The sequence below is a fragment of the Carassius carassius genome, chromosome 32, assembly GCF_963082965.1.
Source record: "Carassius carassius chromosome 32, fCarCar2.1, whole genome shotgun sequence".
NCBI classification, from domain to species: domain Eukaryota; kingdom Metazoa; phylum Chordata; class Actinopteri; order Cypriniformes; family Cyprinidae; genus Carassius; species Carassius carassius.
The window spans coordinates 15307385-15334581 of NC_081786.1; the positions used below are offsets into that span (position 1 = coordinate 15307385).

General features: G+C 39.8%; 1 pseudogene; it reads right to left on the reverse strand.

Moving 5' to 3' along the window:
- Nucleotides 1–27197, reverse strand: part of LOC132113384 (usherin-like) — a 219745-nt pseudogene that overhangs the window by 39755 nt on the left and 152793 nt on the right.

Genomic DNA, 27197 nt, shown 5'->3' on the forward strand with positions numbered 1-27197 from the left:
TGCGATTTTAACAATGGAAAAACGGTTGGCGCACCCGGGCGCATGGTCTAAACGGGTTGTCCCTATTCTCTTAATGAGTAAGGGGTGTTTTTTGGGCGTAATGTGCAATAAACCAATCAGAGTCTCATCTTCCATTCCCTTTAAGAGCCAGTTGTACTCCTGCCATGACGGATTTGCTATTTACACGGTGGGATTTGGCAAGCGCAAAGACAGAATGCGTCTCTGAGATGAAACTGAGCTGCTCGTGTGCGAGCAAATACATAGCCTAATTCTGATGCATGTGATGACTATCCATTATGACATGTAGGCATATACATACAGTATATATATATATATATATATATATATATATATATATATATATATTTAGCCTACAAGAAAAATCTTATGCATTGCAATCCTTTAATTTTTAATATTTGGCATGTTTGTGTGCTGCTGTGCGTCCCTGTGTTTAATAAGCAGCGTGTATGCTCTTTAAATAACAAAGAAAAAACATTGCGCAGGTTTGAGTTGGTCTATGGCGCAGTCTATTTTCAGCTCCTTAAAATAGAATTGCACTAGCAATGCGCTTGAACACACCTCTTTTTTAGACCAGCATGCCCATGGGGGCAAAAATTAGCGCAAATGCATTTGCTAATTAAACGACGTGCCTCTGGACGGGAAGATGTGAATGGCGCTGGACTGAAACTAGCAAACACACTTGCGCTGCGCCTTGCGTCGCTTTGCGCCGGGTGTATTATAGGGCCCAAAGGACGATAGGATAATATGCAGCGACTATAAGTACCTTAGAGGTGCACCATTTTTTTTTTTCATTTGAAAAGTACCTTTGACAAACATTTTTAAAGTCAGTTCTATCTTGACTACTCTCAGAGAGTTTAATATGGTCATGTGCATGACAATATTAATGTGTTCAGTCTTGGCGGGGATAGATTTGCTACATTGCTGGTGCGACAAAGCAAAGACCAAGACTTGCTACTGCCAATACATTCACAGACATGCTGCTGTGAATATGTAAGAAATATTGCTGCTGCACATATAACATATATTAAATAACTCCCTAAATACAACATACATGAATCAGATCTATACAGGTGGAGCTGGGGAAGGAAAAGGGTTTCTGAAGTGTGCTGCAACTGCTACTGCAAGCACTAGCCAAGTATTTAAATGTTGAGCATTAAGTTCATTGGTTCTTTCTGTATCAGCAACCAATCAGCTGCGTCATGTGATAATTATGTCATTATGTCAGCTTGAATTAGACCTACTGGACTGTGCCATCTAGAATTCTTTGAAAGAACTTGGGATTTATACTCATAACATATGTTAAAATATTTTCTTCTGTCCAAGTTCAATAAGCAGAAACTAGAAGTCATTTGTAGAATAATTTCCCCAAAAAGTGTAACACTGTGTCACTTTGGTGGACAGACCAATATTGTCTCATAGGGTTACCTATTTGGTCAACAGATGGCAGGCTGTGTTTAGGAAACCTGTTAGGGAACAGTCATTATTTTTGCAATACCATTTGGAACCACTAGAAGAACAGAAATTATATACTTTACTGCTGCATTGTACACGATTTTCTACAAGGATTAAGATGAGAGGCAGAAGAGAAACAGACTCACTTTTTAGCTGTCTGTGCAGCAATTGGCAGTACAGGCTCTGAACTCCTGAAAAGGTTGGATTCCTCCTGCATCAGTGCCAAGGTAGTGCTCCTGTCCATCACGCAGGATCACATAGTGACTTATCACACCTATCATAGTACAATAACACACAAAAAGTAGCTCTAACACCTATTCCACTCAGTATAATAGTGTAACCGGTTAACTAACTTTCTTTTAAAAATCACAACAGATTGGGCGGCAAGCCGTTTGATTAGCACACAGAGTGAAGTCCTAATGAGCAATCAGCATGTTTCTTTACATATTAAGTGGCACAGAAGTTCCCTAAAATGAAGCTTGTAATTCTCACTTAATGTTTATGCACATGTGAATTTTATTCTTCATAAATTATTCTGCCGAGCTATGCAGATTACGCATAATAACAGGCAGGTCTTCAGAGGAGAGATGATAAAACAATCAGCTAGTTTCACTCTGTCTGAGTCATATCATTACAGCCTGAAGAAAAAGCCTGTCTTCTAGTTTGTTGGGGGAAATGTAAGTAAATCTTCTGAGAGTCACGACTTCAGGCATGGATTACCCAAACTGATTCACTCCGTGATTAATCATTTACATAACCAAACCTTCTACTGAATAAACATATGACAATATTACCATGAGAGCAAGAAACCACAAAAAAATGATGTGCTCTGATTTGATCTGATTTGAGGCGGAAAAAAGAAATCAAACTATGTAGGACTGATTATTAATCTAAAAAGTTCATAACTATAAAGACATTACATCTCCAAGGTGCTCAGTCAATTACACTACAGTTGTGGCCAAAAGTTTTGAGAATTACATAAATATTGGAAATTGGAAAGGTTGCTGCTTAGGTTTTTATAATAGCAATTTGCATATACTCCAGAATGTTATGAAGAGTGATCAGATGAATTGCATAGTCCTTCTTCGCCATGAAAATTAACTTAATCCCAAAAAAACCTTTCCACTGCATTTCATTGCTGTCATTAAAGGACCTGCTGAGATCATTTCAGTAATCGTCTTGTTAACTCAGGTGAGAATGTTGAAGAGCACAAGGCTGGAGATCATTATGTCAGGCTGATTGGGTTAGAATGGCAGACTTGACATGTTAAAAGGAGGGTGATGCTTGAAATCATTGTTCTTCCATTGTTAACCATGGTGACCTGCAAAAAAACGCGTGCAGCCATCATTGCGTTGCATAAAAATGGCTTCACAGGCAAGGAAATTGTGGCTACTAAGATTGCACCTAAATCAACAATTTATAGGATCATCAAGAACTTCAAGGAAAGAGGTTCAATTCTTGTAAAGAAGGCTTCAGTGCGTCCAAGAAAGTCCAGCAAGCGCCAGGATCGTCTCCTAAAGAGGATTCAGCTGCGGGATCGGAGTGCCACCAGTGCAGAGCTTGATGAGGAATGGCAGCAGGCAGGTGTGAGCGCATCTGCACGCACAGTGAGGCCAAGACTTTTGGAAGATGGCCTGGTGTCAAGAAGGGCAGCAAAGAAGCCACTTCTCTCCAAAAAAAACATCAGGGACAGATTGATCTTCTGCAGAAAGTATAGTGAATGGACTGCTGAGGACTGGGGCAAAGTCATATTCTCCGATGAAGCCCCTTTCCGATTGTTTGGGGCATCTGGAAAAAGGCTTGTCCGGAGAAGAAAAGGTGAGCGCTACCATCAGTCCTGTGTCATGCCAACAGTAAAGCATCCTGACACCGTTCATGTGTGGGGTTGCTTCTCATCCAAGGGAGTGGGCTCACTCACAATTCTGCCCAAAAACACAGCCATGAATAAAGAATGGTACCAAAACACCCTCCAACAGCAACTTCTTCCAACAATCCAACAACAGTTTGGTGAAGAACAATGCATTTTCCAGCACGATGGAGCACCATGCCATAAGGCAAAAGTGATAACTAAGTGGCTCGGGGACCAGAATGTTGAAATTTTGGGTCCATGGCCTGGAAACTCCCCAGATCTTAATCCCATTGAGAACTTGTGGTCAATCCTCAAGAGGCGGGTGGACAAACAAAAACCCACTAATTCTGACAAACTCCAAGAAGTGATTATGAAAGTATGGGTTTCTATCAGTCAGGATTTGGCCCAGAAGTTGATTGAGAGCATGCCCAGTCGAATTGCAGAGGTCCTGAAAAAGAAGGGCCAACACTGCAAATACCGACTCTTTGCATAAATGTCATGTAATTGTCGATAAAAGCCTTTGAAACATATGAAGTGCTTGTAATTATATTTCAGTACATCACAGAAACAACTGAAAAAAAGATCTAAAAGCAGTTTAGCAGCAAACTTTTTGAAAACTAATATTTGTGTAATTCTCAAAACTTTTGGCCACGACTGTACAATGTAAATCAAACATTGGTTTCACTTTACTAAAGAGGGATGTTATATAAGTTAAGTACCACTTTTATGAGATAATTTTTGTTGTAAAAGTGTGTTTGGGGAGTCATGGGTGTAAATCTCTGAAATGGGTTTCATCAGACAGGCGGAGGCACTTACAGGAGTGACAGGATGACAAAACTCCCTCCTCAGAGGACAAGAGACAGTCTCACTAAGTTAACCAAGTTAAATTATTATTATTATTATTATTACTACAACAAAAACAACATACAGTATGTAAATTCAACTTTTAAAGTTCCATTAAAATAAAATTACGTAATTTTATACATTAAATAAAATGAAGTTCTATTCATTTGCTTGTACATTAAGCAATACCAATTTACTTTTTATGTTATATTAAAAATAATAATAATAATAATAAAAATTTATGTTTATTATTATTATCATCAAATTTAAACAAGCAAGCTTATTTATTTAACAACAACAAAAAAAATCAACATATGTCAAATTCTACTTAAAAACATAAGCAAAATTTGTATACATGTAAAGAAATAAATATGTAAAGATATATATGAGTGAAATTGTTCAAATTTTTGCATTTGGTTGTATACCAACTAGGCCTACTACTACTTATGACTAATTAAAGGGTTTAATTTAAATTTAATTTGAAATAGAACTGGATTCAGCTGGAATGAATCGTAATGGAGGAAGTTCACAATTCCTTAAAAAGGACCAAAGGGTGTTTGCTATACAAAGTCAGGAGGAAGTGAAATCGTTCCTATTTGTGTGGCTGGCAAATCAATGCTTGTGCAGCATTTGTCCGAGAGCACTCAGTGTCATCTTTCTCCGGGGTGCGGGTATGGGGGCGTGAGAAACATCTGGAGGAGTGCAGGGCCACGACAGGTTTATACGCTTCTGCCCAGATGGTGGCACAGCGCTGACTAGAATCACTCTCCTCGTGCCAGCCAGCCCCCTCAACTCCGGCATTAGTCTTGATTAAACAGACATAACTAACCAAATAAATAACACCTTGGATGAGGTTGAGCCAGTACGAGGGGCCAGCACTCCCCTCTGAAAAGATAAATATGTGCGAGTCAAGGGGGCGCTCTAAACGCTCTTAAAGTTTTAATGATGAGTTTGAAATAGCAGGTGAGATTTATGACTCACGACAATTAATACACACTAAAGCATCTGGTCTTGTGAACACATGAAATGTGCAGATGTTTACAGTGTGAGGAACATCCCTGAAATGACTGACTGTGTGTGCGTGAGCCATTCAATTTGATGTCTTTACATAAAAGAGCATGTTGGGCATATACCAATTCTTGTTTATTAGATACATTTGGCTCTCGTTTGCAGGACTGTTGCTTTAATTCACAGGATTCGGGGAAAAAAAATTATGGCCCTGGTTTTATATAAATTTGTATTATAATGTGACACACATTTTCATAAATTCATGTCTCTACATATTAGAAAAAAAACAATACCAAAAAAATAAATAAATAAATAATAAAACAGAAGAGGGCAACACACACACCCACAAGTTGAGTTTCGATTGGGACATTCCATAGGTGTAATGATTTTTATACTTTACAAACTGTATTTTTTATTGCCCTTCACCAACCACGCCTAAACCTACCCCTTACAAGAAACTTCCTGCATTTTTAAATATAAAAAAAAACTTAATTCTTGTAATTACAAAAACATATTCCCACAAGGACAAGGATTTGGATATAACGTAGGGTATACCCGAACAACAGAGACAGACACACACTTTTTATTACATTTTATATATTTATGTAATTGTATGTATTATGTGATGTGACCTCTTATCTGTACAAATTTGGTAAATTACAGTTATTCTGTTATTTTTTGTATTGTTTATATAGTATTTTACATATACAATATTAGTATTACATTGATATTTCTATAATATTAAATATATATGAACAAAAAAGAAGCCAGTGTGTAGACTGTTTACCTGTGAAACTGTACCGGTTTGCCACTCCACTGTACATCAGCTCCTCTGAGGATGGGCAGAACTGGATGTGGGCGGCAGCAGAAAGACCTTCTGTTTAGGTGGTGGCAATAGCAGAGGGAGATGGAAAATGCGCGAGGACCGGCTCGCCTGGTACCCATGTACAGATGGACTGTGCCGGGCTAAAATCACACAGGCCGCAGTAAGCTCCTGCAGCCACCGACACAGGACACACTGTACTGGGGTGGCATTTATCCTAAAGGACACATACGCACACACACTCTCATTAGTGACAACAGTCATCAGACAACTGTTGTGTGTCAAAGTAGCTCTGCCAGCGGGTGTGTATGGAGTCCTCTGTCTCAATAAATAGCATGGATGCCCCTAATGACATAATTACAAGTTAATGACCGCTATCCCAGTTTTCTTTTCTTGGTCTCTTTCTTTTCCTTGTGAGCTCAAGCTGGGTGCGCGATGAGCTTGTGTTACAGCGAGCAAATCTGATTAATGAAGTGTGACTGTGAGTGTCTACTTCCTGAGGAGAGGAGCAGATACATCACTGCTCTGTGCCTCATATTTCCAACATCCACTTTACATCATGGCAGCTTGGGTTTAAAACATAACTATTTTACTAAAACACCTATCCACTAACGGTCTTTAACACTGATAATTTATCAGCGCTAAATCTAACAGCTAATTACAGTCTCTTTGCTGATTGTGTGATGCATACTGAATATAAAAGTCTGGATCAGGCAGCTCTGTTACAGCAATTACTGTATGATGATTGAAATCACGAAATGGCCTCAAACAATTAGTAAATAAACTGCAGAATGTTATATTTTCATGCACGCACGAATTAAAAGTAAAACTTTCAGTGTTAAGTAAATCATTTTAAATCGTTGTTTTGTAATTGATTTTTAATTGAAAAGCAGGACAAAACAGTTAAAAGCACATTTTGGTTATTTAATTTATGTAATGGTAAAAAAAAAAAAAGTCAAAATAGGCCTGCATGGGGGGAAAAATGTGAAAAACTGTGTTCTGTATTCGGCTTTTGGCCCAGTGTTTAATTTTTTTCAGCTTCTGCTTTGGACAATAATTTTAATTTCGATGTATCCCTAATATAATCAAATTTGTGTTTATAAGATACTGATTTTCTACAATCAACACTTTTGATGATAATATAGTCACTGATTTGGCCATCAGAGTTTGGTTTGAAATGCTTTATAGTAAGTTACCTTAGACCTCTATGCTTTCTGCTTTCTGGTAAATTTTAAGTACTTACTGCTCTCACAAAATTTAAAGTACTTACTGTTTTTGGAAAATCTGGTATTTTAAATGTATTAAATAGCAAAAATTAGTAATTAAAAATATATTTAAATATGTGTCATATTTCAATTAAAATTATATTAACCCTTAAACAGGCAAGAGTGGAAAATGATAAGCAAAAAATATTTTCATGTCATTTTTTACATCATCTGAGCTTAAGTAAAACATATCCAAAAGAATTTTTGAAATATTTGATATATTTTGGATTTTATGAGTTGTGACTCCCAGGTCACGTTGCCTGATTAGGGTATAAAAAAAGGACCAAGTCATTAATCTGTTAACTGTTACTGGCCTACTTGCCACTGCATGCTTAAAACAATTATATCCTATACTTTCCCTGATGTAATGTTGACAAATTATATATCATTCAAAAACTTACAAACTCAAGATTCAGCCTGTGAAAACAATTTTGAAATCGGACCTTGCTTTACCATAAAAATGGTACTCTGTTTCCCCCCATTTTTAAAATAGGCATTAAAGTGCACTATCCAAACTTAAATTGCTGTAATTTATGAACACTTTGGAATATAAACCTAAGGTTGGTCTCTTTTTGAAGAAGAAAATTAGCAGATTCTGGCAAAGTGGAATTTTTACAAGAAATTAAAGTATCAAAAGGTTATAGAAGTTTAAATGTACTGTAAATAATATGCGCTATATTAATTTTATTATATTTTATTTATTATAAATATTTTACATAACAGGTTTTACTCCAAAATTGGTATAAAATTAAAGCCTTGTGTCTAAATAAGTTATGTTACAAATTTGAAGTTGATATGAAAAAAATTGAGGTTCCTGTGAGATTTTATTTAGGGCGTCATTCCACACATAGCCACTGGGAGTCATCAAAACTATTTAGAATTTTGCTTAATTAATTTTTCTCTAGATTTCTCTGTGAATTTTACTTCTATCTCAACTATCTCTTCTATATAACCACCAAATATGAAATCCTGAGACTCAGACCTTTCCAATGATATGTTTGTTGCCAAGATTATAAAAAGTTTTGGTTCTAGAAGACCGTAATGCATAATGTTTTATAACACTTGACCCTGCCCACTAAGGGGGAGGTGACCGCCATTAGATTTTAAAGTACCATTTTCATGGTAAAGCAATGTCTGATTCCAAAATGGTTTTCACAGGATGAATCTTGGGCTTCTAAGCTTTCAAATGATATATGATTTATGATGATTACTATTAGATTTAGTAAAAGACAACAGAGAAAAAGACAACAACAAAAAAGAGTGGCAAGCGTCCCACAGGTGGGACAGTGACAGTTATGGGGTTAATTTATTTTACCAAGCTCCTCACCTAGTGGGTGGTGTCAGGTTTTGTATTAAACAATTTATTTGAACTACTTTATAAAAAAACAAAAAACAAAAAACAAAAAAAAACTTTTCTAATCTTGACAAAACACATATCATCAGAAAGTTCTGAGTCTTATGGTCCCATCTGCCAACTGTTAAACTATGTGACTCGTGGGTCACGTTGCCTGATTTAGGGTTAAAGTATATTTTAGTTTACCATAAAGTACACTTTAGCCATATTTCAAAGACAATAGAAGTAATTATTATCAAATCCAATATAAGGATGTACTTAAGGCCTACTAATCTTAAGTAACTTCATTTAGTTGGCTGCAACAAACAGTTACATATAGGTCACACTTATATATATTTCCACAGTAAATTCTCTTTTTAAAAGAATAAAGAGCACATGTTTCTCACACAGAGCTGATTAGATTACATTTGAAATTTCCCTCTGTTATAGTGGGATCAATAAACCTGCACCTAAACCTAACAAACAACAGAAAAAAGCAGTTTTACCTAAAAGTCTAGCTACACAGTGCTGGTGTCTGTTTGGGCAAATTTTGCCAAAGCGCTCCCTTAATCTGAGTTTGAGAAACTGGCGTGACACTACAGAACAGCTTGAGGGCAAAGTCTTCACTAAGTCTTCATCCTGAAGAACTATTGCTGAACGAGCATACAGCGAATATGTCACTCTGAGTGAAAGTGTTAATTACCGGGATGAGGATGCTGGCTGGGGCTCTGTCAGCACACACAAATGTGAGCGGATTGAAGCCCACTCCATTACAACACTCTTCCTCCTGATCAATCACCTCTGACCAGCAGCACTTCAGCAACGCCGTCCTGTTCTCCTGTTCTTTAGGCTCTCTGCCGGGACAGATGCAAAACCAGGAAGTGGATGTGTTAATGTAGTGCTCTCCACAGCAGATGAATCCTACGTAAAACAAATTATACATGGAAGATGTTGATGCTTTTTAATAAGCAGGAGAGCCTTAATCATCACAACCCATTATAATAGTGCAGGAAAGTTATAAATTGCAGTTTAGAGAGAGGGGAAAAAACAACATCCTTGTCTGAAAGGCACATGGAGTTCATTCAGACAACACTACTTCACTAAACCAATAGACAACTAATAATGCATAAGGAAACATCTTTGAGATATAAACATGAGCGTAGCCAGCACATTTCTAAAATCAAAAATATGACATCCAACATGTGGCCATTACAGCTCATGGGATGTTTCTAGTGGATGTCAGAGAGCTGCATGTGCAGCTGACATGTAAAAGATGCAGACGGCTGTGCTGAATGTGGAATCAGCTTCACCTGGTGATATGGCCACTGTCTCCTCCCATCAGCCATCAGCGCTCAGCACCCACATCTGCATCCTCTCCTATTACCTCTAAAAGCATCACAGCGTTCTCAGAGACCTGACTCAACATACACGCACCAGTCCTGCAAGCACAGCTATGTTTGAAGGGGGTTAAAATACCCGCCTTTACACTAACATTCAAGAATCTGGGGTCAATAACATTTTCTTCTTTTTTTTTTATTACTAGGCCTACTTTTATTCAGTAAGTATGCATTAAACTGATCAAAAGTGGAAGTGAAAACATTCAGAATATTACAAATTATTTTTATTTCAAATAAATGCTGTTTTTTTTACTTTTCATACGTTTCATAAAGAATCCAGAAAAAAAAGTTTCATTAAAAATATTAAGCAGCACAACCACAGAAATAAATTACATTTTAAATATATATTTAAATACAAAACATATAGTGATTATATTTTTTTAATATATTACTGTATTTTTCATAAAATAAAGCAGCCTTTGTGAGCAAGAGACTTTCTGACCCTATACTTTCAAACACTAGAGAATACATTACATATGTATTAATATGAAAACTATAAAATTTTATTTTCAGGCTTATACCATCAACTGGATTAAGGACCAAGAAGGTGAAACTGTTCGAAGACACTTTTTTTTGTCATGCTCTATTTAAATTATTTTACATTTGCATTTTCATTAGAATTTTCTGAAAAGCAGTTAAACATTCTTCTAACAGGAAGTGACTCCTGGTTTATTTCCTTGGGTAAACCATCACTACTATAATTACCATCAACCCCCAGTATGATAAATTGCTAATTGTTTAATACCCTAATCAGCGTTCATTCTTTGCACAGATAAACTGTGACAGCGCCATTAATTTAAATAGTAATTTCACTTAACGGCCAAAACGCCGCAGCAGATTTTTATGCAACATTTTCTAGGGGCCGCATCCATCACGGCTCTGCAGTGACATAAAGATGTCTGACGTGCTCTAACTCACTTAGGGACAGCAGATGTTGCAGCGCTGCGTTTGGTGGCAATTCCCAGGGTGCATTACTTCAGCTCCAATGACTTGCAAATAAACAGCTCAACAATTTTTCCAAAAGAGCTCATCCCATCCCTGCCCAGCGGCATTTTTCATGATATTTCATTTAAAGACCAGTGAACTTTGACACCCTGACCTCTTGGCTGGGGATGTCCCTCTATTTTGTTTTCCGCACTTTACCTTGGCCTGTCAGCTAAACCAATAAATTTTCCTTCATCTCCACCTTTGTCGTGCTATGAATAGGAACAGGAGGGAAATCCAGTAGACCCTCTAAATCTGGTATAGGTGTGGTGCAAAAACACAAGCACCCTTTAAGCTCATGCTTTGTTTTATTAAGCACCGCAAAATGATTTAGCTAATCTTCAGATTTATGATGGATTTGCATACATTCATTAGAGTGCGAGTGAATGCAGGCAAGCATAAGGTGCTTGTGAATTAAGGTTCATTCACTTAATGAGAAGTAAATATTTAGCTTGCAATGAGTAACTGATAAAAATGTGTGCTGTGGCTTACACAAGCCTTTGGATAGTAAAACTAAAACTTCGAACAAACAAACGTACTTTAAAAAAATGTCTTAGCACATTCAAAGTCATACTGATGGAGCAAAAGAACTTCATAGTGCTCAATCTTTACATTTACATTACAATCTTTGAAAGAAAAGGTACTTTTTTGCTTTATTAATCTTTTTTTTTTTGCATTTGCATTTGCAAGCATCTTTATCTCATTTGTCAGTTGAATGTGAATAATCCTGGTATAAGTGTATAAAATACACTTTAGCCACGGGAGGAATAGAAACAAGGAATGTTTCAAAGCTATCAAATGGTCGGTTTAAAAACACTGTTCCCTGGCTTTTTTATTCATTTATTTATTCCAGGCATTCCTGAGGGAGAGGTGAAAGGACAACACATTAAACTGACTTTCTTCGTTTCATCCATTGGCCGCGGTTGCATGTGACAGAAAGTGCTTGGGCAGCAGTAATATTTTCACTGCTCTTTGGGGAATCTGAAAGGAGGAACAAAAGGGGGGAGATTTAAGTTTGAACATAAAACTTTTAATGCACATGACGGAAACGCAACAAATGGTACTTTCACTGGGTTGCTCGCATTTTTTTTTTCTTCAGGACCTCATCCTGACCTTAAACCAAAACCGAACCTCTATTTTTGGAATAAAAGAAAATTATGAGATTAAACCGTAAGGAGCCATTCACAAAGAATGCACATTTGCATTCCACTGCACTGCCTTTCGATTGTTTTCTATTTAAACGCGCTACACGGCTGTGTTTGACCATACTCAAGTCTTTTTCATGACATATCGGTCTAAACATAAGATTCTCAGTTTAAAAGTCTCTAGACCTTGCATGTTTCATTCCACTTCCCTGTGTTTTTATTTTTTATTTTTTTTTTTATGCAGAACACAGGCCCTAACACAATATACAAGGTTGTACTGTATTTTGTACTTTGTATTCATGCGAGTGACAAGAAAAACATCCCGTGAATAATCTAATGCGATAAAAAAATCAGAGGCAGTAACAATTTAAACTAAATATTTTGTGAACTTATGTTCAGCTATTCTTTTTAATAGTTAACTTATAACTATTTTAACTAACTTTTACACTAGATTTAATTACAGTATATCGCATGGAATCGATCTTACTGATCTAGATATCGTACCCCAAAGTGATGATGTTACAGACCATTTCCTTGTATTGTGCATGCTGCATATCCCTGATATTAACAGTGTTACCATCTGGGCAGAACTATTGTTCCAGCCACCAAAGACAGATTCGCAAATAACCTGCCTGATCTATCTCAACTGCTATTTGTACCCAAAAATAAAATTGAAAAAGGTTAGAGAAAAACGTACTGTGCCATGGTATAACAGTAATACTCACTCTCTCAAGAAAGAAACTCCTAGTCTTGAATGCAAATGGAGAAAAACTAACTTGGAAGTTTTTAGAATTGCATGGAAAAACAATATGTCCAGCTATAGACAAACTCTGAAAAACTGCTAGGGCAGAGCATATACACAAACTCATAGAAAATAACCAAAACAATCCAAGGTTTTTATTTAGCACAGTGGCTAAATTAACAAATTACCAGACGCCACCTGATTCAAATATTCCATCAACGTTTAATAGTAATGACTTTATGAATTTCTTCACTGATAAAATAGATAACATTAGAAATACAATAGCGAATGTAGATTCTACAGCGTCTAACACTTCAGTTTCCTTTCAGTCGGTCACTCTCGACGCCACGTCGGTGACCAACGAATATGGGATATTTCTTCGATAGACCAATCTACTTCGAGTGTAAACTAAACGAGCCAATGCATATTGGCATGCAATTATTGCATCCAGCTGCCGCTGATCACTGCGTGAGTATAAGGCAGCAGCAGGTGCAATGCATTCCAGCTTTTCGCTTCGGAGCCCGAGCGTTAGTATCGCTCTGCTTAACTGTGTCTGCTGTGAACTACGAGTTCAGCACGCTCTCGGAAGCTTCGTGTGTTGGCGAGACGCCGCTTCAGCAGCGGTCGTTCCTGTGTCGAGTGGATTGCACACTTCAGGCTGCACTACCCCTGTCGTGTTGCAAACGGCCAATTCCCCTGTGCGCCTCAGCACTAAAAGAGCATTTCCTAAAGAGCAAATTTCTCTAAAAGAGCTTCACGGGTGCGTCTTTGTAAAGACGACGGATCGTCCTTATAAGGATGCCGTTTCACCCGTGCATTTCTGGGTGCGGTCGTTACCTGGCAACGGGTGATGGTCACTATCGCTGCCTCATGTGTCTGGGCGTCGAGCACGCTGAGGTGGCTTTCGTGGATGAGTCATGTTCTCACTGCGGGAATATGACCATCTCGGAGCTCCGAACCAGGATCCGCTACCTTAAGGGGGGGCGGAGTCCCGTTGCCGCGACCGTGATCTGGGGCTCGTTCTGGCGGCCGAAAGACGAGAACCACTTCCGGCAGTAGCGAGGGTGGTTTGAGGGTCACAGTGGTGGCAAACCCCGCAGGGAACCAACCCTCTGGGGACCACCACTCCTCTTGCTCCTCCGTTCCAGTGGAGCAACCCACGGAACGCACTGGGCCCTCTACAAGGAGCGTACCAGTGGTATCCAGTGGGCCTCCCCCTGATCGGATGTTGATCTCAGCATCGGAGGGAGAGCTGTCGGATGAAGATTCGGCTGCGCTGCCGCCCTCTGGGATGGTGGCAAGGCCTGAGTCGGAAATGTCAGCTATGCTTTCCCGGGCCGCCGAAAGGGTAGGGCTCGAGTGGAATCCTCTACCGCGTCCCGAGCCCTTGCGGCTGGATGATTGGTTTCTCGGCTGCCCAGTAGCATACTGAGGCGATCCGACACATCCTGCCCCGGCGGGCAGCTGCTGCCTCCACCCACCCGCCGGCCGCAGTGTCCCAGCCTGCTCGTCGCCGAGGGCAGCCCCCTACATCCCCCCGCTCACGCGGCACATCTGCAGCAGCCTCCAAGTGGTGCCATGGAGCTGGGCGCAGGCAGGCTGCCCCTCCCGTCACAAGCCGCCCGAGTTGGGTCCCTGTGTTCCACCTCGCTGCCCCACTGCGGGTATGGCTGTGGTTCCGCTGGTCCCGCTTGTACGGTTTTTAAGCGCCTGGTCAGCACTACCCAGCCCGTCTCGCTGGCTTCTGCGAACCATCAGCCTCGGCTATGCGATTCAGATCACCTGGCATCCCCCCAAGCTCTGCGGTGTCCGCTTCACTACAGTGAAAGCGTCCGATGCCCCTGTCCTGCGGGAAGAGATCACAGTCCTACTTGCGAAGGACGAGATAGAGCCGGTCCCTCCAGCCGATATGAGGACGGGGTTTTACAGCCCGTACTTCATTGTACCCAAGAAAGGCGGTGGGTTACAACTGATCTTGGATCTGCGAGTTTTGAATCGGGCCCTCCATCGGCTACCGTTCAAAATGTTGACACAGAAACGTCTTTTTTGGGTGCGTCCGTCCCCAAGATTGGTTTGCAGCGATCGACCTGAAGGATGTGTACTCTCATGTGTCCATCCTTCCGCACCACAGACCTTTTCTGCGGTTTGCATTCGAAGGACTGGCATATCAGTACAAGGTCCTGCCCTGCGGGCTGTCCCGGTCTCCCCGTGTCTTTACGAAAGTCACGGAGGCATCTCTCGTTCCTTTTAGAGAGCAGGGTGTTCGCATTCTCGACTACTTAGACGATTGGCTGATACTAGCACAGTCTCGAGATCAGTTGTGCGAGCACAGGGATGTGGTGCTCCGGCACCTGAGCCTGTTGGGCCTTCACGTCAGCTTGGAAAAGAGCAAACTCCCGTGACAGAGGATCTTTTTTCTCGATATTTCTCAAGTTGGATTCGGTCGAACAGACAGCACTCCTCACAGAGGAACGTGCGCGGTCGGTGCTAGCCTGCTTGAATAGGTTCAAGAGAAGGACAGCGGTCCCACTGAAACTCTTTCAGAGGCTCCTGGGGCATATGGCGGCCGCGGTGGCACTTACACCGCTCGGCCTATTACATATGAGACCGCTCCAGCACTGGCTTTATGGCCGAGTCCCGAGGTGGGCGTGAAAGCACGGCACTCACCGGGTACAAGTTACACCGGCCTGTCGCCAAACCCTCACTCCGTGGTCAGATCTTGCATTTCTCCGGGCAGGGGTGACCCTAGAGCAGATCTCCAGGCATGCTGTGGTTTACACGATGCCTCCACCACCGACTGGGGGGCCACGTACAATGGGCATGCAATCTAAGGGGTTTGGACAGCCCGCAGCTGCAGTGGCACATCAATTGCCTAGAGTTGCTAGCAGTACACCTTGCCTTGAACCGTCTCAAAGGTCTCTTATGAGGCAAGCATGTGCTGGTCCGAACGGACAACACTGCGACCATTGCGTACATCAACCGACAAGGTGGTCTGCGCTCCCGTCGCATGTCGCAACTCGCTCGCCGACTCCTCCTTTGGAGTCAGAAGGTTCTGAAGTCACTTCGAGCCGTTCACATTCCAGGCCTGCTCAATCGTACAGCCGACAAGCTGTCTCGAGCAATGCTCCCGGGAGAATGGCGACTCCATCCCCTGACAGTCCAGCTGATTTGGAGACGTTTCGGAGCCACTCAGGTAGACCTGTATGCTTCTCCAGAGACCTCTCACTGCCAGTTGTTCTACTCCCTGACCGAGGGAACTCTCGGTACGGACGCACTGGCACAAAGCTGGCCGCGGGACCTACGCAAGTATGCGTTTCCCCCAGTGAGCCTTCTCGCACAGACACTGTGCAAAGTCCGGGAGGACGGGGAGCAAGTCTTGCTAGTAGCGCCGTATTGGCCCACGTGGACCTGGTTCCCCGAACTAGTGCTCCTTGCGACAGCCCCTCCTTGGCCAATTCCTCTGACGAAGGATCTACTGACTCAGAGATGGGGCACCATTTGGCACCCGCGTCCAGACCTTTGGAAACTCCATGTCTGGTCCCTGGGCGGGACGCGGAGGTTCTAGGTGACCTACCCCAAGAGGTAGCGAACACCATCACTTTGGCGAGAGCACCGTCTACGAGACACGCTTATGCCTTGAAGTGGAACCTGTTCTCTGAGTGGTGTTTTTCTCACCGAGAAGACCCCCGAAGATGCCTGATTGCGGTCGTGCTAAACTTTCTGCAGCAAGGGTTGGAGCGAAGGCTGTCATGTAAGCATGACCTCATCGTCAGGTTCCTTAGAGGGGCCAGGAGGTTAAATCCTTTCCGGCCCCCCTGTATACCCTCTTGGGACCTGTCTCTAGTGCTTAAATCACTATAGCAGGGCCCATTCAAGCCTTTGCATTCAGTTGAGCTAAAGTTTCTTTCATTGAAAACTCTGCTCCTGCTTGCACTGGCCTCCATCAAGAGGGTAGGGGACCTGCATGCATTTTCGGTCGACGATTCGTGCCTAGAGATCGGGCCGGCTGACTCCCAGGTAATCCTGAGGCCCTGGCCTGGCTACACCCTTCAAAGACCAAGTGGTGAACCTGCAAGCGCTGCCCCTGGAGGAGGCAGACCCAGCCCTGGCTTTGCTTTGTCCCATCCGAGCATTAAGGTGCTACGTAGACCAGACACAAAGCTTCAGGACCTCAGACCAGCTCTTTGTCTGTTACGGAGGCCGGCAGAAGGGGAGTGCCGTCTCTAAGCAGAGGATGGCCCACTGGATTGTGGCACAGGATGTGCCCTGCCCGTTCAGGTTACGAGCTCACTCAACTAGAAGTGTTGCATCCTCCTGGGCGCTGGCTCGTGGTGCCTCGCTGACAGATATTTGTAGAGCTGCGGGCTGGTTAGTGTTGGCTTGCTTAAACCGCTCCAGAGTGTCCGTACTGTAGACCCTGTTGAGATCCTCCATCACCCTAAGCAACTGGACGCGGCGGAACGTCCGGCACCAGACCTTCATGATGAATCCGTGAGAACCATGGAAGGGTGGGTTCCATATTGAGACCTAAGCGGTACTCATATGTGTATAGTCCACGGTATAGCCTTAAAACCTGTGTTTCCCCGGCAGACTTCTGCCTTCCCAAGAGGGTTTTAATCACCTCAAATTTCTCTGTATACTCCTAGACGGATGCTATATGTGTATTTGCCTCCGAGACCTCCTTCGGGAAGGATGGGGCTTCCGCAGCGTCCTGGCTCCAAGCGGACCAGGTACGTTTTCCCAGTGTTATCCAATCTCACCCAGTGAGGTAGTGCTTTGACAGCGGTGAGTGGAGCTACTTGTTCTGAGCCCCGGCCTACACCTAATAGGGGCGCAGGCGGCTCGCACAGGGCACTGGAAGGGGCAGCACCCATGGCGCTTTGATAGGGATCCCAAATTCGTCGGTCACCGACGTGGCGTCGAGAGTGACCGACTTAAAGGGAACGTCTCGGTTACGTATGGTAACCCTCGTTTCCCTGAAGGAGGGAATGGAGACGCCACGTCCCGTCGCCATGGTTGCTGTACCGCCGCTGAGCTGCCGGGTCCCCGGCTCGGCTCCTCAGTGAAAAACTGGAATGCATTGCACCTGCTGCCTTCTTATACTCACGCAGTGATCAGCAGCAGCTGGATACAATAATTGCATGCCAATGTGCATTGGCTCGTTTAGTTTACACTCGAAGTAGATTGGTCTATCGAAGCGATATCCCATATTCGTCGGTCACCGACGTGGCGTCTCCGTTCCCTCCTTCAGGGAATGAGGGTTACCATACGTAACCGAGACGTTTCATCCATCGCACCCAAAGATAAACTGCAGTGCTTTACAACTATAGGATAGGAAGAGCTAAATAAACTTATCACTGTATCTAAACCAACAACACGTTTATTAGATCCTGTACCCACTAAATTACTGAAAGAGTTGTTACCTGTAGCTGAAGAACCTTATCAATATCATTAACTCATCGTTATCTTTAGGTCACATCCCAAAACCATTCAAGCTGGCGGTTATTAAGCCTCTTATTAAGAGACCAAAACTAGATCCTAGTGAACTGGCAAATTATAGGCCTATTTCAAATCTTCCATTTATGTCTAAAATTTTAGAAAAAGTTGTGTCTGCTAAATTGAGCTCCTTCCTGCAAAAAAATTATCTGTATGAAGAATTTCAGGTTTCAGGCCCCACCATTGCACAGAAACTGCACTTGGTAAAATTACAAATTATCAGAGGTGGAAAGTAACGAATTACATTTACTCGCGTTACTGTAATTGAGTAGCTTTTTTGTGTACTAATACTTTTTAAAGTACTTTTTAAAATCTGTAATTTTACTTTTACTTAAGTATATTTTGTTTGAAGTATTGTACTTCGCTACATTTTAAAACACATTAATTACTGAGTAAAAAAATAAATAAATAAATAAATAAATCGCTCCCTGGAAACTACGGCAGTAAATTATGGGCAGGAGGGCAAACTGGCGCTAAAATCACGAGAAAGATGCAGACGGACAAAACAGGCGTTAGTGGTGCAGACACCGCTGAAAACGAAACCCCGTCATATTCTGAAGTTGAACTCGAAGGAAATGAAGTGAACCCTGGCCATATGTATGCTCTATTATGCAGTGTAAGCTGTACTTGCCTAGGAAGACCAAACTAGCAGCTTATAAAATCTCGACAAGGCATCAACCCTTAGCAAGAAGAGGTAAGCTAAATAATTGCATCGTTGCATTGGTGGTTAAAATGAAGCTTTGACATTTTAGCAAGAGGTTTTGCACAAATTAGCCAAAAAGACAGTGGTGAGGAGTGTGCTATTTTTGTTTTAATGATGTGCGCGCGCATTTATAGTGCGTTCTTTCACTGTGTGATTCAGTCTCCTAAAATGCATTTAGAATGATCACAAAATTGAAGATATAGGGGCAGAAAATTCACATATTTATATAATTTCATATATTAAATCAAAATCACACAAAAAATGCCATCTTTTCCTCCAAAAATCATCATGAATATATACATACATATATATAACAGTTCAGTAATAGGGTGACCACCCGTCCCGCGTAGCGCGTGCGCGCACAGCGTTTGAAGCCCAATTCATGCGTCCCGCAAATTGAGACTGTGTCACGCAAAATCAATGCTTGCTCAAAAAAAGTTGATGGCTCTATATCCTCGAGCCCCAGGCAGCCAAACGAACATTACTTGACACTTCAGCACGCTACTGCGAGAGCGGGAGCGAGCGAGTTTGAATGAGAGATGAAGTTTACATCTTTATTATTTCTGTTTTAACGTTTTTCCTACATTATTTATATTAAAATATGTTATGTAGGTAATAACTCCGTTTACTATTTGACTAATTTACTGAGGTGGCATCGTTGTTAACTTACAAAAATGATAATTTGGTGGATAATTGACATTTTTCCGTTAATAACAGTGTATTCCGAAGTAAAATTAACAGTCACCTGTGGACGCTCAACAACCATCTTATCTGAGCTCAAAACGCTGCTTGAGCAAGTGTCAAGATACTAAAAGTAATAAATACATAATTATGAACGTTTATGTGTGTTTATTTTTGTTCTCAGTACGTTATTTTAATAGCAATTAATGATTATGAACATAAAGCATTACAATATATATATATATATATATATATAAATATATTATTACTATATACTATCGATGAAACCACAAAGCTGACGCAGAGGTATGTATAACTGCAATATAAAGTAATTTTGAGTATTATTGCTATTAGTATTATTTTCTAAAATTAGGTAGATGTAATATAAAAGTACACATGGCAATGTTTTTGCAACAGCTCCAAGTATCACGCGCAGTGTAGGTTATACGTCACTGTCCGAATCCGTTCACTTATTTATTTATTCACTCCTTCCTGATATAGTGAACTCAACTGCCATACACTATATAGGGATTAGTGAATGAGTGAATTCCCTTCCCTTGAGTTGTGATGTCAGACTTTTTTTTTTACTTTTCCTGTGGTGTTGAGCAACTACAATTCATTTTAATCCTATAATTTTATATTATAATTTATTTAAAGTGAATAAATTGTAATGAAAAATTAATAAAATAGCTAAAGTAAATCGTAAGTGGAAGTGCATCTGTCAATTCTGTCATGAGCATACATCAGCAATTACACATGTTTAGGGGAATAGGGCATTATTAATATACCATGTAAGGTGGTATGTGCTAGAAATGGGTAAACCACTATCAGTGAGTCTGCCCATGGGGTGTCCCACATTGTCCCTCAGAAACGTACCCCTTGTCCCCACTTGGGCTTATTAGCAGGTGGTCACCCTATTCAGTAAACATGTTAATTAAGAGACTTGCGTTTTAGACACCATATTGCCTTTTTTAGCTCTATTTCTACAACAGAAAATAATTCCAAACACAGCCACCAAAGCACAGTTTTGCGTCTCTGAGCAACGTGACAGTGTTTCGTTCCGGAATGAATCAACCGTTTAAATGATTCGGTTCAATCGCAATGACTCACTTATTAACAGAGACTTGCTGACACATACTGGCCATTTTAATTTCACATTTAAAGTATCTTTTGATTATTTTTAAAATAATTAATTTCTTATCATTTCAAATGAGTATTCAAGATTTTATGTCTTGTATATCAAAACATTATTCATGCATTTGTAACTGCAGGTTAAATGCATTCTTGTCCTGCACTAAACAGTGTAATACATCTAAATGCCACTTCCAATGAATCTTCTGCATTTCCTCTGCATTAAAAGATGAGTTTGTTGATACTGATTTGCCTGGTAACAGCCCAAATGTTTTATTATTCTTAACAACTGATTCCTTTAATTAAAAACAACTAGTTTGAGATTAATAGACCTATCCCAGGGGTGTCAAACTCAGTTCCTGGAGGGTTGTAGCCCTGCAGAGTTTAGTTCTAACCCTGCTCCAGCACACATATCATGTAGTTTTCAAATAAACCTAAATGATAAGATGAGCTGGATCAGGTGTGTTTAATTAGGGTTATATCTAAACTGTGCAGGACTGTGGCCCTCCAGGAACTGAGTTTGACACCCTTGGCCTGTCCCATTTTGACTCCCTCCCACTGTTAAAATGTTACTTAGTAATTTTTACTCTGACTAAAGTTTAAATGAGCTACTTTTTACTTTTACTTGAGTAGATTTTTAGACTGGTACTTTTACTTGTACTTAAGTAAAATTTCATTAATGTAATGGTACTTTTACTTGAGTAGAATATTTTTGTACTCTTTCCACCTCTGCAAATTACCTGCTTCTTGTGTCAGATCAAGGCTGCATCTCATTGCTAGTTTTACTTGATCTTAGTACTGCGTTCGACACCATAGATCATGACATACTCATAGATAGATTACAAAACATACAGGTATTCAAGGGCAGGCTCTAAGATGGTTTAGATCCTACCTGTCCGATCGCTACCATTTTGTTTATTTAAATGGGGACTCATCTCATTTATCACCAGTAAAATATGGAGTGCCACAAGGATCCGTCCTAGGTCCCCTTCTATTTTCAATATACATGTTGCCCCTTGGTAATATTATTAGAAAATACGGAATTAGCTTCCACTGTTATGCTGATGATACTCAGCTATATATCTCAACGAAACCAGATTCAACTTCTAATTTATCTAAGCTAACAGAGTGTGTTAAAAATGTAAAAGATTGGATGACCAATAATTTTCTCTTATTAAATTCAGATAAGACAGAGACATTAATTATTGGACCAAAAAACAGTACACAGAATCTTGTAGATTACAATTTGAACAAGACGGATGTACTGTTACTTCCTCTACAGTCAAAAATCTGGGTGTTATATTGGACAGCAACTTGTCTTTTGAAAATCATATTTCCCATGTTACCAAAACTGCCAAGCTACGAAACATGCTATCTTTGTCTGATGCAGAAAAGCTAGTTTATGCATTCATGACCTCTAGACTGGACTATTGTAATGCACTTCTAGGTGGTTGTCCTGCTTCTTCAATAAACAAGCTAAAGGTAGTCCAAAATGCAGTGGTTAGAGTCCTTACCAGGTCAAGAAAATATGATCTTATTACCCCAATTTTACAGTCTCTGCACTGGCTACCTATTAAGTTCTGTATCAGTTACAAATTATCATTACTTACCTATGATACCTATGATGCTAACCCTGAATCAACAAACAGAACTAACAAATATTGCTACAAGTGTGACTGCATCATATAACATTTAACATTTAATCATTTAGCAGACGCTTTTATCCAAAGCGATATAATAATTGCTGTTAATAATGTTCATCGTCCGGCTGACTCTGTCTTGTATTAATTTTTCTGAAAAATCCTGTCATACGTGCACAAACTGACAGTCACCACTTATAAGCTACTACTAAATATTGTAGAAACATAATTTTCTGTAAAGTTGCTTTGTAACGATTTTTATTGTAAAAAGCGCTATACAAATAAACTTGAATTGAATTGATAGCACAATGCAAATATTCACTTTGCTTTGGTCATGCACACACAATAAATGTGTGAGTTTACTTACTTTTAAAAATTCCTCTTCCCATTATTGCTATTATATTGTTCATTCAGACTGATTTGTAAATGCACACAAACACAAGAGGCATGATTTATTGCATTAACCATTCACAGCGGAACGTAACAATCTTACTGTAATGGACGCATCGACTCCTCCCACGTCACTTTCCCCCATTAATTCTCAATTACCCCCTCCAAATTCAAGGCATGCTATGGGGGTCTGTTAAAACTCAATGTGCTCAGGGGAGGCGAGAGAGACGTGGACTCCCGCTGTAAATTTACCTGGTAGTGTCTCTGCTGGACAATCTTTCTTAAGAAAAACAAGTGATTTATACACTTTTTAATTTTATATTTTGTATTATTGGCATTGTTTTGTTTTTTATACTATATTTTCCTCATCCAATATTTTGAAGAAGCAATGAAACTCTATTATATATGTTACTAGTTAATGCATTACTTAATGCATTACTTAGTTAATCTTTCTATCTATCTTAACTTTAGAAAAATATTTAACATTAACAATTAACGTCTTTAAAACATAAACTACTGCACACATTCTTGGTATTAAAACAACACTAAAACATCAGAAACGTCACCATCAGTGGTCTGACACCACTATTCCCAAACCAAACATGTACAACGCATTAGGAGTCTGTACTTTGTGATAAGTAGTTGAGCCATGCAAAATGCTTTAATTGCTCAAGGATATTAACTGAGATTATTAGCCATGATTAAAGTAAGAAAAGCTATCATCATAACTGTGTTAAAAGAAAATGGTCTTAATCTGTATTATCTCCAATTCGTCTCAGCAAAAAAGATCCAGACGTGTGTGTTCAGAATGATCCCCTCTCTGGCATTCATGTCTTGTCATTTGCAAGACAGTTTTGGCAGAACAATACGAGGACATATGAGCCATGATGAAGCGCTCGTGCAGTAACAAATACAATGCAGACACTGATGCATTCAGCTACCGGGATCATTTCCACTCGCAAATGGTCATTGTGTCCTTGAGAACATATTTAATTATTGCACTTTTTTTTCACAGCCATTTCCACACCCACTCTTATGATCCTCCGCTCCCTCACTCACACATACACAGCTCTAAAGCTTTTAACACTTAAATGGTGTAAAATATTCAGATTTAACCTTGACTGCGATACAGGCACCGTGCTTTTAAGCAAAGCTCTGTACATAAGCAGATATTAAAAGAGCTCTCTGTATGACACCAAGCCTCCAGATGCAGAAAACCCTGTAATCCAAATCTAAACTTTAAACAGGACAGCGGGACATTCGCATGTAATACCCTGCATTACTCAAGGCTATTGTCTAAACTGTTTCTCATGTCTCAAATGGAAAAATTCAGAAGACTGGCTTTCGTAACTTGTCATGGAGGATGATGAAATGTTTCACAGTTCACCTTCAAACAGATGTCTTTGTTTCTGTAACTGGTGAGAAATATAGGATATAATTTGGGTTATAATTAAGCAACATTGTTAATATTGCGATGATTGCTATGTGTTTTATAATTATATTTAATAAGCCTGTGCCTTAGAGTTGCAAAACTGTGTTAGAGTTGGAAAGATTGATTCAACTGCGTTGGTTGACACAAAAAGAGTTTGCAAAATGAATGGAAAACAGATTTTTTTTTTATTGTGATTTACTTATTTTGTTAAATATACAAAATATCAATATAAATAAAAATATTTAATAATAATAAAAAAAAAATATATATATATAATAAACCAATGACAAATAGCATTTATAATATCTAACATTTTATTACAATATATTATTTATCATAATATAATAATTTTTAATGTAAAACATGACAATGATGCTGTAAAATTTGGTTTAAAAAAGTGTTTATTATCAAACAAAACTCTGTAATCATCCATCAAAAACCAAAATAGTAGAGACTTAATTTGGCACATAATGTTGTTCTAATTGATTTATTATCTGGCTTATTGATCGATCGATTGTTTCTTTAGTGATTTATACACTGTGGCCAAAAGGTGACACTGTTAATTTTCTTTTTGTAATTTGACTAATAGCAGTTCTTTTGAGACTAGTTAAGGGATTGGTTCACAGGCAGCTTTTCAAACAGCTGATGGCTGTCTCCAACAATTCCATCTCCGCTGCGCCGGAGCGCTGCGAGTCCTGACAGGCTAGAGTGTAATGTGTGACAGATCGCACTTTGGGGACCCGGTAATCACATTTCCATCGGCCATCAGCTGGATCTCGATGGGACATCCTCAGAAAACCGCCTGTGATTCTATTTCCACAATCTGGAGGAGCACATGCAGCTTAAACACAATGTCACAGCATTTCTGAACAACAGAGTTCAGAAATACAAATAGAAAAACAGACACATTTTTTCTCTGACAGCCCACTCTTGAAGACAGGTTTGAATATATATTGAATCTATGCATCCACTTAAAATATCCGAAATGCACTAAAATTTGATTGGTTGAGTCACATTTGTTGTCCATTCACAACTTAAAATGCTACTCTAATGAACTGAAATAAAATGAAAGTGGTTGGTGACATTTTTAAAATGTTTTTAAAATGTTTTTGTCTCTTAAGTTCACCAAGGTTGCATTTATTTGATCAAAACTAAAAATTACAAACTAAAATAACAGTTTTCTAGTTTGATATGTTTTAAAATGTAATTCATTCCTGTTATTCCTTTTTTTTCTTTCAGAAATCATTTTGATATGCTGATTTTAGAAACATTTCTCATTATAACCCATGCTGAAAAATAAATAAATATCATATGATTTTTGTAATTTTAAGATTTTGTATTTTTTATTTATTTATATTTTTGTATTTTTTATTTAATAGATAGTTCATAATAATGTCATTTATTTGAAATTGAAATGTATTAGGTAATATGTGAACCTAGACCACAAAACCAGCCATAAGAGTACATAATCTGAAATCTGATAAATACTTCAGATAAATAAACAAGCTGATAAATAAATAAGCTTTCCATTGATGTATGATTTGTTAGGATAGGACAATATTTGGCAGAGATAAAACTATTTGAAAATCTGGAATCTGAGGATGCAAAAAAATCTAAATAATGATAAAATCGCCTTTAATGTTGTCCAAATTAAGTGTATATTGTGCAATGCATATTGCTAATCAAAAATGAATCAAATCTCAATTAGAACATCAGTGTCTTTTGCAGTTGTTGGCATTTTATACAAACAATGTGAGGTTATGCGTTACAGTGATTTTACCATAGTAAAGTTAGATACTATAAAGTTAGACACTCCACTTCATGGTAAACAATGTTAACATAGTTTAACTATGGTAAAATCCCTATAACACTTGGCCTCACATATAATATATCATCATCATCAAAAATGAAAGAAATATGCAGCTATATGCCTAATAAATCTAATTAAGCACCTATTAGACTTTCGCCAAATACCAATTTGCCACAGTCTATACCACATTTCAGCTCTGATTCACATTACATTCCATACTCCTCAGCCAATAGAAGAGGATATCAGCTCATGACATATGTGGTGTTATCTGTTCATTAACTTATATTTGCAGAGACACTCACCACTGCTAAAGGAGACAGAACCTTGAGGGAGTCGTGGTGTCTTTATCAAGGTTAAGTAGCTCATTCAATAACAGAGCAGGCTGACAGAGTCAGGAGCCAGCGTGGAGCTCGCGGCGTGAGCCCCCAGCACCGTGCACCAGCGGTGTGGCTACCAGGCAAATGGTCTTTAGTTATTCTAACGGTACTATCCATCATAACATATGCTCTCCCCAGGATGCTTTCTTTAATGAGCGATGACTTCTTCATCTGCCTTATTTCAGTAAGATGAACCAAAGGAAGAGAAAATCAAGCGAGGCAATGTGAGTGAGCGCTGTGGTTGTGCTGTGTTTTAATCTAGAGGAAAAAGTTTCTGCTAGCTTCTTAAAAATAACTCCAGGTAAGTAGTGAAACGAATGAAATGATTAAGTTGCCTTAAAAAGGGGGACAGCTTTGAAAACTGTATATCAAGGACAGGGTGATTAACCAAAGCTTGAAAATGATTACTGGACCCAATCCCAGGATGGCACGGAAGCCACCGAACGACTTCGAGAGTGTGTTTGTATGATAAATACACTGGTGCCACTGACCTCATGGTGACCATTAGTTCTGTTGCATCCTGGGTCCCTGCTGTGAGCTTGGCACAGCTCTGGTTGGTGCTCAGATAGACTCAGCTCCATCATCCAGCCTGACAAAGATGGCTGACACCAGGGCCAGTGCCCATCCAGCCCATCTGTGCCCAGGTGCCCACTTTAGCGGGGCACTGCGGTACCC